The 14,977-nt window shown below is 43.5% G+C and overlaps 1 protein-coding gene and 3 non-coding genes across 21 annotated transcripts in view; 3 read left to right on the forward strand and 1 right to left on the reverse strand.

Annotated features, from left to right (window-relative positions):
- Positions 1–14,977, forward strand: part of LOC134204742 (protein 4.1 homolog) — a 131,126-nt gene that overhangs the window by 22,413 nt on the left and 93,736 nt on the right. The window lies entirely within an intron of this gene.
- Positions 11,224–11,330, reverse strand: LOC134204753 (U6 spliceosomal RNA). The gene has a single exon (XR_009977958.1). It is a non-coding gene; the product is annotated as a U6 spliceosomal RNA (small nuclear RNA).
- On the forward strand, positions 12,546–12,652 carry LOC134204754 (U6 spliceosomal RNA). Its single transcript, XR_009977959.1, has one exon. It is a non-coding gene; the product is annotated as a U6 spliceosomal RNA (small nuclear RNA).
- Positions 14,474–14,580, forward strand: LOC134204755 (U6 spliceosomal RNA). The gene has a single exon (XR_009977960.1). It is a non-coding gene; the product is annotated as a U6 spliceosomal RNA (small nuclear RNA).

Raw genomic sequence — 14,977 nt, forward strand, 5'->3', positions numbered from 1 at the left:
TGCAAATTTACCAAAAGAATGGAACCCGACCGGCACTCTATGTAGAATGGATTCGCAGTGGTTGCGATGGCTCACCGCATCGATACGCACCACCGGAGGTCGAACGTGGTGACATTCGATTTCATGCGAATAACCCACACTCGTTAACGGTTTAAGTGCAATGAGTGGGGAACCGAGGCTCAATTATGCTCTTGAACGTCATTTGATTGACTCGTAAAGTGCCCAATGAGCTTATCGTCACACACGTAGGTCACCTCTACGCTCCGCCCTCAATTCAAATCACGATAGCGATCGGTGAAATTCAATTAAACCTGACTCTCTACTGGAAATTGAAATTGATTGGTTTGATGTTGGACGAAAGAGGGAATGATGACACTTTGGCAGTGACACAATACGAGGTTTGCGATGGGCTTGCATATGGCGATGATCACATTTAATAGTCCTCCGTTCCGAAATGATACCTCCGGAGAATTCGGAACGACCGTCAGCAATTGAGCACCATAACGATCCAAGCAAGTGTAGTAGATGGCAGTAAAGCAGATAAACAGTAAAGTCAAAAAGGTCACAAATACGGCCGACGAATACGAAAATATCAACACATTCATAATTCTGGTCCAACCGATATTGGTCCCCGCAAGATGACGCCACCTTTCAGCTATTCAAAACACTAACAACTTTGACACAGTCTAACAGGGCGGTATTATTCATAAGAAAGTAGTGTGTCGGTTTCGGTGTGATTCGGGGCGCGGTAGTTCCATCTTTCAAATTGGAAGTCAAGGCGTTTTGAGAAGTAATTTAGGTAAATGGTCCGGCACCTACGCGCAAGCGGTTTGATTCAAAGCGAGTGCAAAGGGACTATTCATCGACCAATGGTGTCTTCGAAGTGTTATTATTGGGAAACGTTACACTCCGAAATGTGGTGTTTACGTTTCGCCCTGGATATAGTTTTGTTTATGTGAGATCATCACATTTGAGATTGAAAGGCGTAAACATTCGTCTGGTCCAATTGTGAGAATTAATAACAATGATCACACAGAGAAGTGCACAAATGAGTATTATGCTTACAATTAGTTCTCATTGCCTCATGCTCTGCCTTTCTATGCAACCATGCGCTTAGGTATTAAAAGTTCTAATCGTCAATAACTTTCCCGGTGATTGTTTCCGAAGTTTGGCTCCTACCAGCGAAAATATTCATTAGAACCAATTTTGTTATAACTGAATTTGTCATAAATATTTGGGGTGATGCTTTTCAAATTAGTCGAGTCATGTTGAAATGGTTGCAATACATATAATCAAAATTATCAATCTCTAGTTTGTAATTATTTTGACAATTGATCATTGAGTCGGATGCTATCTGGATTAAAGTGCTTTGGCAATAAAACTGGCGCTGTTGCGACAGTCATGAAAGATGACACACTGGCTTTGCAGTCAAAATCATATTTCCTACAAACTATAAGGAATTTTATATTCAGCTTAAGATGCTAATAGAGGGGTAAGAGTAATCAGATCTACATACAGCTCAGCAGTCTTTCCATGTATTCGCTTTCCAGTGTACTGTCAGTTTTTCTCAAGTTCTAATTAGATCATAAGTATGTTTTTCGTTCCCGTTTTCAAGGGCAAACCACTCAAAACGGAAGCAACGCACAACTATCTTTTTTATTATTTTATATTTAATTTTTTATTTTTTATATTTTATGGACCCATAGTATTATATACTGATCGACTCCGCTCGACGAACCGAGTGATGTCTGTATGTCTGAATTACAATTCCAATCAAAATTTATTGATATAGTTTTGATGATTGTGTTTTTTTTTAATTTCAAAATTTTGTTTTGTACATAATATGCATGGCGATTACTAAATCCAATAGAATCCTGCCCTCCACAACCAAGCAGCTCGAGGGTCTCCTTAGAAGAGGCTCGGAGGACTCCTTTCAAGTTATTCAGAAGCCTTTTTTTAAAAGGTTCATTTTCATTATGGATCCTGAACACCTCCGGTGGTGCAAAGGGCCGACTTGAAAGATCTCCATCCTGAGCGTTGCCCGGCTATCGCTTTAACCTGTTGCCAGGTTAGATTTCGGTCGACTTCTTTTATTTCTTTATTGAGGCTTCGCCGCCATGAGCCTCTGGGTCTGCCTCTGCTGCGTTGTCCCGCTGGGTTCCAGTCTAATGCTTGTTTACAGATTTCGTTTCCGTCCCTACGTAGAGTGTGGCCGACCCAGCCCCACTTCCGATCCCGAATTTCTGTTGCTATCGGCCTCTGATGACAACGACGATGGAGCTCGTTGAATGAGATCCAGTTGTGAAGCCACCAGGCCCGTATTATATACCGCAGGCATCTGTTCATGAACACCTGCAGCCGTTGAGTGTTCTCCACTGATACACACCATGTTTCGCTAGCGTATAACAGCACAGATTTCACGTTGGAGTTGAAAATTCGAATTTTGGTGCGTTCACTTATCTGCCTGTTTTTCCAGATATTTCTTAAAGGCAGCCCTTGCTTTCTTGATCCGTGCGCCTATGTCGATCTTGGTACCGCCGTCTGACGCCATTTGACTACCAAGATATTGGAAGCTTTCAACATTCTCCACTGGTTGCCCGGCTACTGTGAAACTGGAAGGAGTCACCGTGTTTACATCCAACGATTTGGTTTTGTTGACGTTGATGACTAAACCTGCCGAGGAAGAGCGCTCGGCAAGGTCGTTGAGCTTACTCTGCATATCAGAGAGCCGTGCAACATCATCATTAAAAGGAGGAGTGCAACGTCATTATTAAAAGGTTCGGAAGCTTGGAAACTTCTTTTCAAAAGGCCTGGAAGCCTCCTTTCAAGAGGCCTAGAAGCCTCCTTTCAAGAGGCCTGGAAGCCTCCTTTCAAGAGGCCTGGAAGCCTCCTTTCAAGAGGCCTGGAAGCCTCCTTTCAAGAGGCCTGGAAGCCTCCTTTCAAGAGGCCTGGAAGCCTCCTTTCAAGAGGCCTGGAAGCCTCCTTTCAAGAGGCCTGGAAGCCTCCTTTCAAGAGGCCTGGACGCCTCCTTTCAAGAGGCCCGGAAGCCTCCTTTCAAGAGGCCGTGAAGCCTCCTTTCAAGAGGCCCTGAAGCCTCCTTTCAAGAGGCCTGGAAGCCTCCTTTCAAGAGGCCTGGAAGCCTCCTTTCAAGAGGCCTGGAAGCCTCCTTTCAAGAGGCCTGGAAGCCTCCTTTCAAGAGGCCTGGAAGCCTCCTTTCAAGAGGCCTGGAAGCCTCCTTTCAAGAGGCCTGGAAGCCTCCTTTCAAGAGGCCTGGAAGCCTCCTTTCAAGAGGCCTGGAAGCCTCCTTTCAAGAGGCCTGGAAGCCTCCTTTCAAGAGGCCTGGAAGCCTCCTTTCAAGAGGCCTGGAAGCCTCCTTTCAAGAGGCCTGGAAGCCTCCTTTCAAGAGGCCTGGAAGCCTCCTTTCAAGAGGCCTAAAAGCCTCCTTTCAAGAGGCCTAAAAGCCTCCTTTCAAGAGGCCTGGAAGCCTCCTTTCAAGAGGCCTGGAAGCCTACTTTCAAGAGGCCTGGAAGCCTCCTTTCAAGAGGCCTGGAAGCCTCCTTTCAAGAGGCCTGGAAGCCTCCTTTCAAGAGGCCTGGAAGCCTCCTTTCAAGAGGCCTGGAAGCCTCCTTTCAAGAGGCCTGGAAGCCTCCTTTCAAGAGGCCTGGAAGCCTCCCTTTCAGGAGGCCTGGAAGCCTCCTTTCAAGAGGCCTGGAAGCCTCCTTTCAAGAGGCCTGGAAGCCTCCTTTCAAGAGGCCTGGAAGCCTCCTTTCAAGAGGCCTGGAAGCCTCCTTTCAAGAGGCCTGGAAGCCTCCTTTCAAGAGGCCTGGAAGCCTCCTTTCAAGAGGCCTGGAAGCCTCCTTTCAAGAGGCCTGGAAGCCTCCTTTCAAGAGGCCTGGAAGCCTCCTTTCAAGAGGCCTGGAAGCCTCCTTTCAAGAGGCCTGGAAGCCTCCTTTCAAGAGGCCTGGAAGCCTCCTTTCAAGAGGCCTGGAAGCCTCCTTTCAAGAGGCCTGGAAGCCTCCTTTCAAGAGGCCTGGAAGCCTCCTTTCAAGAGGCCTGGAAGCCTCCTTTCAAGAGGCCTGGAAGCCTCCTTTCAAGAGGCCTGGAAGCCTCCTTTCAAGAGCCCTGGAAGCCTCCTTTCAAGAGCCCTGGAAGCCTCCTTTCAAGAGCCCTGGAAGCCTCCTTTCAAGAGCCCTGGAAGCCTCCTTTCAAGAGCCCTGGAAGCCTCCTTTCAAGAGCCCTGGAAGCCTCCTTTCAAGAGGCCTGGAAGCCTCCTTTCAAGAGGCCTGGAAGCCTCCTTTCAAGAGGCCTGGAAGCCTCCTTTCAAGAGGCCTGGAAGCCTCCTTTCAAGAGGCCTGGAAGCCTCCTTTCAAGAGGCCTGGAAGCCTCCTTTCAAGAGGCCTGGAAGCCTCCTTTCAAGAGGCCTGGAAGCCTCCTTTCAAGAGGCCCTGGAAGCCTCCTTTCAAGAGGCCTGGAAGCCTCCTTTCAAGAGGCCTGGAAGCCTCCTTTCAAGAGGCCTGGAAGCCTCCTTTCAAGAGGCCTGGAAGCCTCCTTTCAAGAGGCCTGGAAGCCTCCTTTCAAGAGGCCTGGAAGCCTCCTTTCAAGAGGCCCTGGAAGCCTCCTTTCAAGAGGCCTGGAAGCCTCCTTTCAAGGGCCCGGGAACCCCCCTTTAAAGGGGCCGGGAACCCCCCTTCAAAGGGCCTGGAAGCCTCCTTTCAAGAGGCCCTGGAAGCCTCCTTTCAAGAGGCCTGGAAGCCTCCTTTCAAGAGGCCTGGAAGCCTCCTTTCAAGAGGCCTGGAAGCCTCCTTTCAAGAGGCCTGGAAGCCTCCTTTCAAGAGGCCTGGAAGCCTCCTTTCAAGAGGCCTGGAAGCCTCCTTTCAAGAGGCCTGGAAGCCTCCTTTCAAGAGGCCTGGAAGCCTCCTTTCAAGAGGCCTGGAAGCCTCCTTTCAAGAGGCCTGGAAGCCTCCTTTCAAGAGGCCTGGAAGCCTCCTTTCAAGAGGCCTGGAAGCCTCCTTTCAAGAGGCCTGGAAGCCTCCTTTCAAGAGGCCTGGAAGCCTCCTTTCAAGAGGCCTGGAAGCCTCCTTTCAAGAGGCCTGGAAGCCTCCTTTCAAGAGGCCTGGAAGCCTCCTTTCAAGAGGCCTGGAAGCCTCCTTTCAAGAGGCCTGGAAGCCTCCTTTCAAGAGGCCTGGAAGCCTCCTTTCAAGAGGCCTGGAAGCCTCCTTTCAAGAGGCCTGGAAGCCTCCTTTCAAGAGGCCTGGAAGCCTCCTTTCAAGAGGCCTGGAAGCCTCCTTTCAAGAGGCCTGGAAGCCTCCTTTCAAGAGGCCTGGAAGCCTCCTTTCAAGAGGCCTGGAAGCCTCCTTTCAAGAGGCCTGGAAGCCTCCTTTCAAGAGGCCTGGAAGCCTCCTTTCAAGAGGCCTGGAAGCCTCCTTCAAGAGGCCTGGAAGCCTCCTTTCAAGAGGCCTGGAAGCCTCCTTTCAAGAGGCCTGGAAGCCTCCTTTCAAGAGGCCTGGAAGCCTCCTTTCAAGAGGCCTGGAAGCCTCCTTTCAAGAGGCCTGGAAGCCTCCTTTCAAGAGGCCTGGAAGCCTCCTTTCAAGAGGCCTGGAAGCCTCCTTTCAAGAGGCCTGAAGCCTCCTTTCAAGAGGCCTGGAAGCCTCCTTTCAAGAGGGCTGGAAGCCTCCTTTCAAGAGGGCTGGAAGCCTCCTTTCAAGAGGGCCTGGAAGCCTCCTTCAAGAGGCCTGGAAGCCTCCTTTCAAGAGGCCTGGAAGCCTCCTTTCAAGAGGCCTGGAAGCCTCCTTTCAAGAGGCCCTGGAAGCCTCCTTTCAAGAGGCCTGGAAGCCTCCTTTCAAGAGGCCTGGAAGCCTCCTTTCAAGAGGCCTGGAAGCCTCCTTTCAAGAGGCCTGGAAGCCTCCTTTCAAGAGGCCTGGAAGCCTCCTTTCAAGAGGCCTGGAAGCCTCCTTTCAAGAGGCCTGGAAGCCTCCTTTCAAGAGGCCATGAAGCCTCCTTTCAAGAGGCCTGGAAGCCTCCTTTCAAGAGGCCTGGAAGCCTCCTTTCAAGAGGCCTGGAAGCCTCCTTTCAAGAGGCCTGGAAGCCTCCTTTCAAGAGGCCTGGAAGCCTTCTTTCAAGAGGCCTGGAAGCCTCCTTTCAAGAGGCCTGGAAGCCTCCTTTCAAGAGGCCTGGGAGCTTACTTTCAAGAGATTCAGAAGGTTCGTTCAAGCTCGGTAGTCTCCCTTCAAAGGGCTCGGAATTTATCTTTGCTTGGAAGCCTGCTTACAAGAGGGGGTACCTCAATCAATGCAAAAGTTCGAAAAGGTACCTCTCAAGAAATAGGTTGAGAACCGCTGCCCTAAAGTGCTTTTATGGCCTTTCTTATGTGATTTTTTCAAAACAATTTACGATGCATGAGAAACGTATCGTCGCTGTTAGGTGGATTCATCTGGGTTTTAAATTTATTTTTTATATTTTATATTTCATATTTTATATGTTTAGTCCCGAAAACCGCGGTTAAAAGCCTTAATGTCTAAATCTTGTGTAAACAGCGATCCCATTTCACTTTATTTTTAAGACAAAATATCGTGTACGTCGACTTTTTGTCACGCATTTATGTTTTGATAATGCATGCGTTTTACGACGTTCGGAAAAACTCAAAAACTCAAATATCATTCACGATTCAAAACCAAGCGCGAGTCAAATCTTACCAGACTCATGGTCGGAGATTCGTCCATGATTCAACTCATGGTTGGCATTTTTTTAATCTTTTATTTATTTGTTTTTAAATTCTAGATTAAGTTTAACACCGTCATGGTTGAATTACCTTTCTCTGCTTAAACCCATGCATATACATAAAATACGCTTTTTGGAGCTAAAATTATTTTTTGGCGAATAATCATTTAAATAAAACAAACCCTTTTTTCCGTCGAATGAGCAAAACGATGTGATTCTACGTAAAAAATTGAAGCGTTAAGAAAATTATTTTGAGCTTTTTAGTGGAATGTCTTCACTTGTTATAAGACGAGTTTGTACATTCCCATTTAATTCCACCACTTAATTGTATCTTGACAGATACGTATTTCGACCTCAACAATAAAATCGTCTTCAGTGTCTCGTAGTTGACTCGACGTCTTCTGAGCCCCTTGTAGAGAGGCTTCCGAGCCTCTTGAAGGCGGTTTTTGAGCCACTTAAAAGGAGGCATCCTATGCATCTTGAAAGGACGCTTCTGAGCCTCTTGAAAGTATGCATCCAAGCCTCTTGAGAGAAGAATTGAGTTTCTTGAAAGGAGGCTTCCGAGCCTCTTGAAAGGAGGCAACCTAACCACTTGAAAGGAGGCTTCCGAACCTCTAGAAAAGATAGCTTTAGAGCCTCTAGAAAAGAAGGCTTTTGAGCTTCTTGAAAGCAGGCTTCCGATCCTCTGGAAAGAAGGCTTCCGATCCTCTTGAAAGGAGGCTCCTGAGCCTCTTGAAAGGATGCTTTTAAGCCTCATGAATGGACTTTTGAGTCTCTTGAAAAGAGGCTTCCCAGCCTCTCGAAAGAAGGCTTCCGAGCCTCTTGAAAGGATTTTCAAAGGAGGCTTCCGAGCCTTGAAAGGAGGCTTTTGAGCCTCTAGAAAAGAAGACTTTTGATATACTTGAAAGCAAGCTTCCGAGCCTCTTGAAAGAAGGCTTCCAACCTTCTTGGAAAGAGGCTTCCGAGCCTCTTGGAAGGAGGCTTTTGATCCTCTTGAAAGGATGCTTTTAATCCTCTTGAATGGACTTTTGAGTCTCTTGAAGGAGGCTTACGAGCTTCCTGAAAGGAGGCAACCTAACCACTGGAAAGGAGGCATCCGAACCTCTAGAAAAGGAGGCTTTTGAGCCTCTAGAAAAGAAGACTTTTGAGATTCTTGAAAGCAAGCTTCCAAGCCTCTTGAAAGAAGGCTTCCAACCTTCTTGGAAGGAGGCTTCTGAGCCTCTTGAAAAGAGGCTTCCTAGCCTCTCGAAAGTAGGCTTCCGAGCCTCTTGAAAGGAGGCCTTTAAGCCTCTAGAAAAGGAGGCTTTTGAACCTCTAGAAAAGAAGGCTTTTGAGCTTCTTGAAATCAGGCTTCCGAGGCCTCTTGAAAAAAGGCTTACGAGCAGGGTTGTAAATATTCGGCAGCACTGGATGAAGGTGATGTTTTTTTATATCATTTTTTTATTTTCTTCCTGCTATGAAATCAACCTCACATTCCCGGAGAAGCAGAAAAGTAAACAACAGAACTCACATCACCCACTGCGTCGCGAAGATGAAATTTACCACAGCAAAATGTACACATTCACCCAGCAAATTGAAAAAAATCACCACGCGTTTAAATGGGCCACTCACAGTCATACGGTAAGGCGCGAACTGAGCAGCCGGTCAGAGCGACTTGTGAGTGGCTGAATGCGAAATTGGATAGTCGGTGTTGGAAATGATATTTCGGCTGCACCCAGTCGCACTCACCACGGCGGCGATGAAGGCGACTGCAGATTATACTGAGATCCATGTTTTTCACTGCATTGACTGTGAAATATTTCTACCCTGCTTACGAGCCTCTTGAAAGGAGGCAACTTAACCGCTGGAAAGGAGACTTCCGAGGATCTTGGAAGGAGGCTTTTGAGTTTCTTGAAAGGAGACTTTGAGCCTCTTGAAATGAGGCTTCCGAGGCTCTTGAAAGGATCTTCAAAAGAGGCTTCCAAGCCTCTTGAAAGGAGGCTACCAAGCCTTTTGAAAGGAGGATACCAAGTTTCTTGAAAAGAGGCTTCCGAGCCTCTTGAAAAGAGGCCTTTGAGCTGCTTGGAAGAAGGCTTCCGAGAAGCGTAGAAGGGTGCTTCTAATCCTCTTACAACGAAGCAACCTAGCTTTAGTGATAAAAAGACCTTTATGTCTCTCCAACGAAAGATTCCGAACCTTTAGATCTTAGATTGCATTAAAGATTTTTTAAATTTGTTCTTTCGACATTTTATTCGTTTGATCTTTTGTTTTCGCAGCCCTTCATACATTGTGCTGGTTGTGGAAGACATGATTCAATTGGGATTTAGGTATTGATCGCTTTATCTGTTATGTACAATATAAATTTTTGAAATAAAAAAATCACAAAAATCCCCGATATGTATCCGACAGAATGAGGTTTCCTCTATCAGGTAAGTAAATTAGTTTTGGAGAAATGGCAATGTTTGTTTCCAAAATAAGTTACGCCCAAATCACAAATTGGTCCCGAATCATCAAATCTTTATCAATGAGTTTTGATTGGAATCGTTATACGCCCGCCATTACGTATTTTTGTCCTGGTTACCCCCTAGGGCCAGCGAAAGTACCCACAGGGGTACATGTACCCCAAGTTGAGAACCGCTGATCTACACGATTGTTTGGCACTTTTTTGCGATACTTTTGAAATGCTTTATTCCAAATTAAGAAATTATTCTGACGCAAACTATTGGAAATATTATTTTTAATTCAACTGGACAAGAGACGGTAAGCAAAAATCGAATCCATTTATTTTGCCTGTTCAACAATTTGTGCCCAAAACTTTGTTACTGATGTAAACATTTCAAACATTTACTGCAGATGTGTGAGGAAGTTGTAACTTTCCCTTCCCGACGATACTGCAGTCACATTTTCCCAGCAGCACAAGTATCATGTACGAAGTACACAACATAAACTCGTACCATATACACAATCACCAATTCTGGTGTGTGTATTTATTTAACTAACAACAAATGGGCGTGCAGCTGGAAAGTGTCACGAGTTTAGTGTTTCCTTCTTTCGTGGCGTAGCAGCGCAACCGGCAGATCGTCTCCAGTGCTCTTCCGGAGGAGCTCTCCCACTTACTGACTGCAGCAATGTGCAATTCTGTTTTATGGCCAAGTTTCTCCTCTATCGTTCCGCACTCCCAAGTTCCTCACTGGCTGCGGAGCGGTTTGGGTCGCGACGACGATGACGCCATTGGGCTGTGAGTGACGACAGCGATATGTGTGGAAGGTATCGAGCCGAGCATATTAATACAATCGTTACTGATGATCGTCCCGGGCCGGGCTCCGGGTCGGAAGTAGGTCAACCAGTTCTCTTGCTCCCGTCCGGTTGTCCGCTACGGGCGCCTACAATGTAGGTCCTACATGCGATGCAAGAAAAATGCGGACTCAATATATGCGTCGTCGCCACGGTACGGGGTCGTTAATGTTGTTTACAGGTTGTAAGCACAGGAAAACTGCAAATGTGTAAATGCCTTATTTTTATGCGTTTAGTACCACCATTCAGATTCGAGCTATAAGTTGTTTAGGAATAGCCATCTTGACAAATGCAATTGTTAGTCTGTTTTTTAGTGTTTCAATCAAATATAAAACAATCTAAAAAAAACTATTCGCTACTCAGTATTTAAACCTGAACGGTACACCTGTCGGTACACAAACAAACTCCAGAGCGGAAAGATGAAGGTGTCATCCGACATGCACTGCACACACGCGTCAGTTGTTTACGCTCGGTCCCGACGACAAGCCAATGCCGCGCCGGTGCGATCCATACGTAGACGGTTCGGCCACCGCGCGGGAACTTTCTCTGCACTGCGATGGCGACGACGACAACGACGTTTGAATAAAATTGTGCAGCGGAAGTGTGCCCTTGATTGCGTTCGATGTTCTGCTCAGCGCGTATTAGTTGTAACGGCGAACCTAAATATTTACTATACATGAAACCGTTATCAGCGCGCGGCATGAGACCGTACGATGATGGAAAACGGAAGGTCTTTCGGATAAGAATGTGAGGGGTGATTTACCTTACGCTGTATTGTCCGAACCGGTTCGATGTGATCGATGCGATGAAGTGCGAATCTGAACACGGTATACGGTATCAAAGCTTGTTACACTTACATGTACATTATACATATGTATGTGATTTTGTTATGGAATTGTGTATTGTAGATTTTCATTGAAACTATTGAGTTTTTAAGAACAAAATCAAAATTAATTACAAACAAATAACCCAGATTAATCTCTCAGCGGCTATGATGTTTTTAAATGTAATCAAAAAAACAAATTCGAAATGTCGAAAGAGCACTTTGGGCAAATAGATCCCACTGCATATTTACTTTAATTTACATTTGTTTGCATCCATTTGTTTACATTTCGATACTCATAAAAAATCTGATATTTGTGGATTCATACATCCATCAATTTTTTTTATATTCATGAATTCTTTAAATTTAAGACTTAATGAATTTAAGACTAAATTTATAAGAACTTATAAAAAAATGTGGAACGCTTCACGATTTTGCGTGTCATCCTTGCGCAGGGGCCATGCTAATCTTCTCTGTATCGTTCCAATTTTAGTATATGTCTTGCCGAAGCAAAGACACTTCATTGCTGTCCTATTCACTCTTATATATCCCCCTGCAAGAAAAACAATTCTAGTGATGGACATAATGAAGGGTACAAATAGAATGTAGCTTACCTCAAGAAAATTACCTGCTTATTGATATGCTTAGCCATAACATACATCAGGTAACATCGAGTCATAAAATTTGTTCCTCAGAAGATTTGTTCACATCCTATAATGGCTACATAGTCCGTTGACTGGGGGCTAATGCCTTTTTGAGAAGTCAATTAGGATGATGTCAACGATTGCGCGACTACGCTGACAATAAAGAACAATCATTTCCCAATTTACTTCCATTAGCATTTGCGACGCGTTGAAGAACGATTATCGTTTTACATGTTGTGTGGGATTATGGTGATGTCAAAAAGAAAAAGTTAAAGGCTAGCTAAATCGAAAACAACGTTTATATGGTAATGACTCTAATTGAAACTTCCAGACAAATTTGATTTGTTCATAACCACAACGCATATTTAGTCGCGTCGTTTCTCTATTTTGGGGAAGATAGCTTCAAATGTAGCTTTTGAGCGTTTTGTCGTCTCAAAATAAAATCAAGTATGTAATGAACTATTTTGATTTTTATATACATTTTTTACTTTATTTGCTTTGGGTAGATACGAAAGGACACTTTTGAATAAGAAATAGATAGAGAATTTAACAAAATAGGGGAACGGTTCGCCACTTCATCTCATAGCTCCTATTTCCATCCCATCAAAAGCAAAGCAATGGTAAAGAATTTGGTTTGTTTATTATTTTTGTGATTTTTCAGCAGTGAGCACGCATGTTGAAGCGACGAATTTGGTGCCGTATTTCTTTGTTTAGCGATGAGATGGATATATGTACAGTGAGATGGAGATCGGAACATTTCCCCTACTAGTTGTTGAATGATTTTCCCGCACGGATGCATTTTAGACCATTCTTCTCTGCCGGCTCCGGTGCGGCGTACGTAAGTCGGAGGGATGTCTGGAAACATGAAAAACTTCAGTTGCAAACGAGAAACATCCAGCTTCCTGGCATAATTCCAATTTGAATATTTGCTAATTGGAAAACATGGAAATGTATCTAAATGGTTGATGGAATAATTGGCCGGCCGCTACCTGTTTGTAAAATTTGAGCAGTAAACTGAATTGATGTAAATCGCTTGAAACCAATCGACCGTACGTTGATATATAAATGATTTTGCTTCGCCAAAACTTGTCTTTGCTTCGGCAAGACATATACTAAAATTGGAACGATACAGAGAAGATTAGCATGGCCCCTGCGCAAGGATGACACGCAAAATCGTGAAGCGTTCCACATTTTTTTCTACAAAAAATACAACAGGATGGTGCAAATTATGCACAAAAACTATATTCTAATTAATAAATAAGCGAGTTATAGAAAAAATTGTTAAAAAATAATACATCTGAATATGTCTATTTTAATTAATGTTTTTTTTTCTCTTTATTTTCAGGTATTGCAAAGCATAATAAATCTTGAAGGAGTAAGGGTTTAAAAAATGATGCCAGAAAAAATTTTAATATTTTGGTAAGCATGGCAAAATCATTACAGATTTTTTTTAACCTTATTTAAATATTTCACAATACGTCGGATAAACTTACTGAACTTATCTTAAATTCAAATCAGAAGAAGATTACGTTGATTGTGACCTCTATCCTTTCATCTTTTTGCCTTTCTCGTATTTCTTTGTTTTTTTTTATTCCAATTAACATATGCAAAAAATGGTTATCATATTCACACGTGGAATGCTTCATAACATCATTTGTGCAATTTGATATGTTCAATTTATACTCAAGGATTTTGAAAAAAAAAAATTCGACGTATTTTGGATGTCTACCAAAAGGAAGTACGCGATAATACAGCACGATTGTCATTCTCCCAATAATCTATATGTACTGCATGTTCGCTCTACAAAATTATTAAAAATTTATTCTTCTCCATGCCCCGTCGGGTCATGCTTCCCTCATTTTCCCTTATTATTTTTACTTTGCTATTCCCCGACAATGTCATCATCATAGAGGTACTGCATTTCCTGTGCGGTAAAATCGCTGAAGCTGTCCATGACCACCACGAACGACACGACACGACCACAACGAACGAGGATAACAGGTGGGCTCGATTCAACCCCCCTTGATTGTGTACTAGGCGCTACGTTGTTTGGTGAAGGGCTCCAGACTGAATGTCTGGGTTCAAGTGTTCGTCGTACTTCAGGTGGTTGAAATTTAATCGGAAGTGATGAATTTTTAAACGGTTCAATTTGTATGGGCACCCTACGTCGGAAAATGTTTTATTAAGGAAAAGATGACTTCAAATGGGGGAAGGCATCATTAAGGGTTTTTAAATAACATCTAGCAGAGGAGCCGTTCACAAATCACGTAACGCAAAGTTTGCCACTTTTAGACTTCCTCTCTACCCATCGTATCATTTTTGTATGGAAGTTTAACCGTAAGTAACGCTTTGTCTGACCCCCTTCCTCTCCCTACAGCGTTACGTAACTTGCGAACGATCCCAGGAAGCCTTTCGTTCCATTCGTTTATTTAAATTATTGATAGATTTTATGTGTTATTGAACCTGGCCATTTTCGTAAAACATTTTTTTTTGACTTTCATAAATTTTGATTTGTTTTTCAGGGATTTGCTTGGAAATTTACAAAAAAATTGCTGATCGTAATTCGGCAAATTTCTGTAAAATTCCGCAGATTTCTCAACAGCAGGACTGTTCGATAAATTATTTTGAAGTTCACGGAAAATCTATGGAATAGTTACCCAAAAATTGTGCTGTTTAGAATTTAGTAAAATTCTCTAAAATCCGTTTTATGAGTTTAGTGTGAATGGACTCTATGCTTCGAAAATTGATCAGCTCGTAAATAGAAGGAATACACAAATCAAAAAATTGAAAGACAAATTAAATAAATCTATTTTTATTTCCTTCCTGTTTGTGTTACCCCGATCAGCTGAAACGTGCCGCTTCCCTGTAGGTAGGAAATAAACACCCTTTTTTCTAACCTTCTTTATTATTTCGTTCCAAGCAAATAAAGTCCTTCTTCCAGTATTCCCGTCGTCCATCACTAGAATTATTTCTTTTGCAGGAGGGTATATAACAGTGAGTACGGACCCAATATATTGTCTTTGCTTCGGCAAGACATATACTAAAATTGGAACGATACAGAGAAGATTAGCATGGCCCCTGCGCAAGGATGACACGCAAAATCGTGAAGCGTTCCACATTTTTTTGTGATTGTCCATATATAAAAGTTATTAAACATTATGTCCACATTCTTCATGAGAAAATAGGATATTTGTTCCTTTATTAATAACATACATACTTTCGCAAAGCGGACAATTTTGGTTTAATTTGTGTCGTTTTTGTTTTTTGGAGTTTTCTTATTTTGCACATTAGAATAACGGATAACAATCACACTATTTTAGCTTTCATATTAAATTCACAATTTTTATTATTATGACACGATTAACCAACACTTTTTTGGAAAATATTTGAACCACTCGTTGCCAAAATACAGTACCTATACGATTTTAAGATTTTAATTTCAAACAGCACATAAGCTTGATTGTGACTGAATCTGGTCACATATAAGTTGCAGTAGCCTATGTAGAATATGTGTGCTGCA

This window comes from Armigeres subalbatus, unplaced genomic scaffold, assembly GCF_024139115.2.
Source record: "Armigeres subalbatus isolate Guangzhou_Male unplaced genomic scaffold, GZ_Asu_2 Contig857, whole genome shotgun sequence".
NCBI classification, from domain to species: Eukaryota; Metazoa; Arthropoda; class Insecta; order Diptera; family Culicidae; genus Armigeres; species Armigeres subalbatus.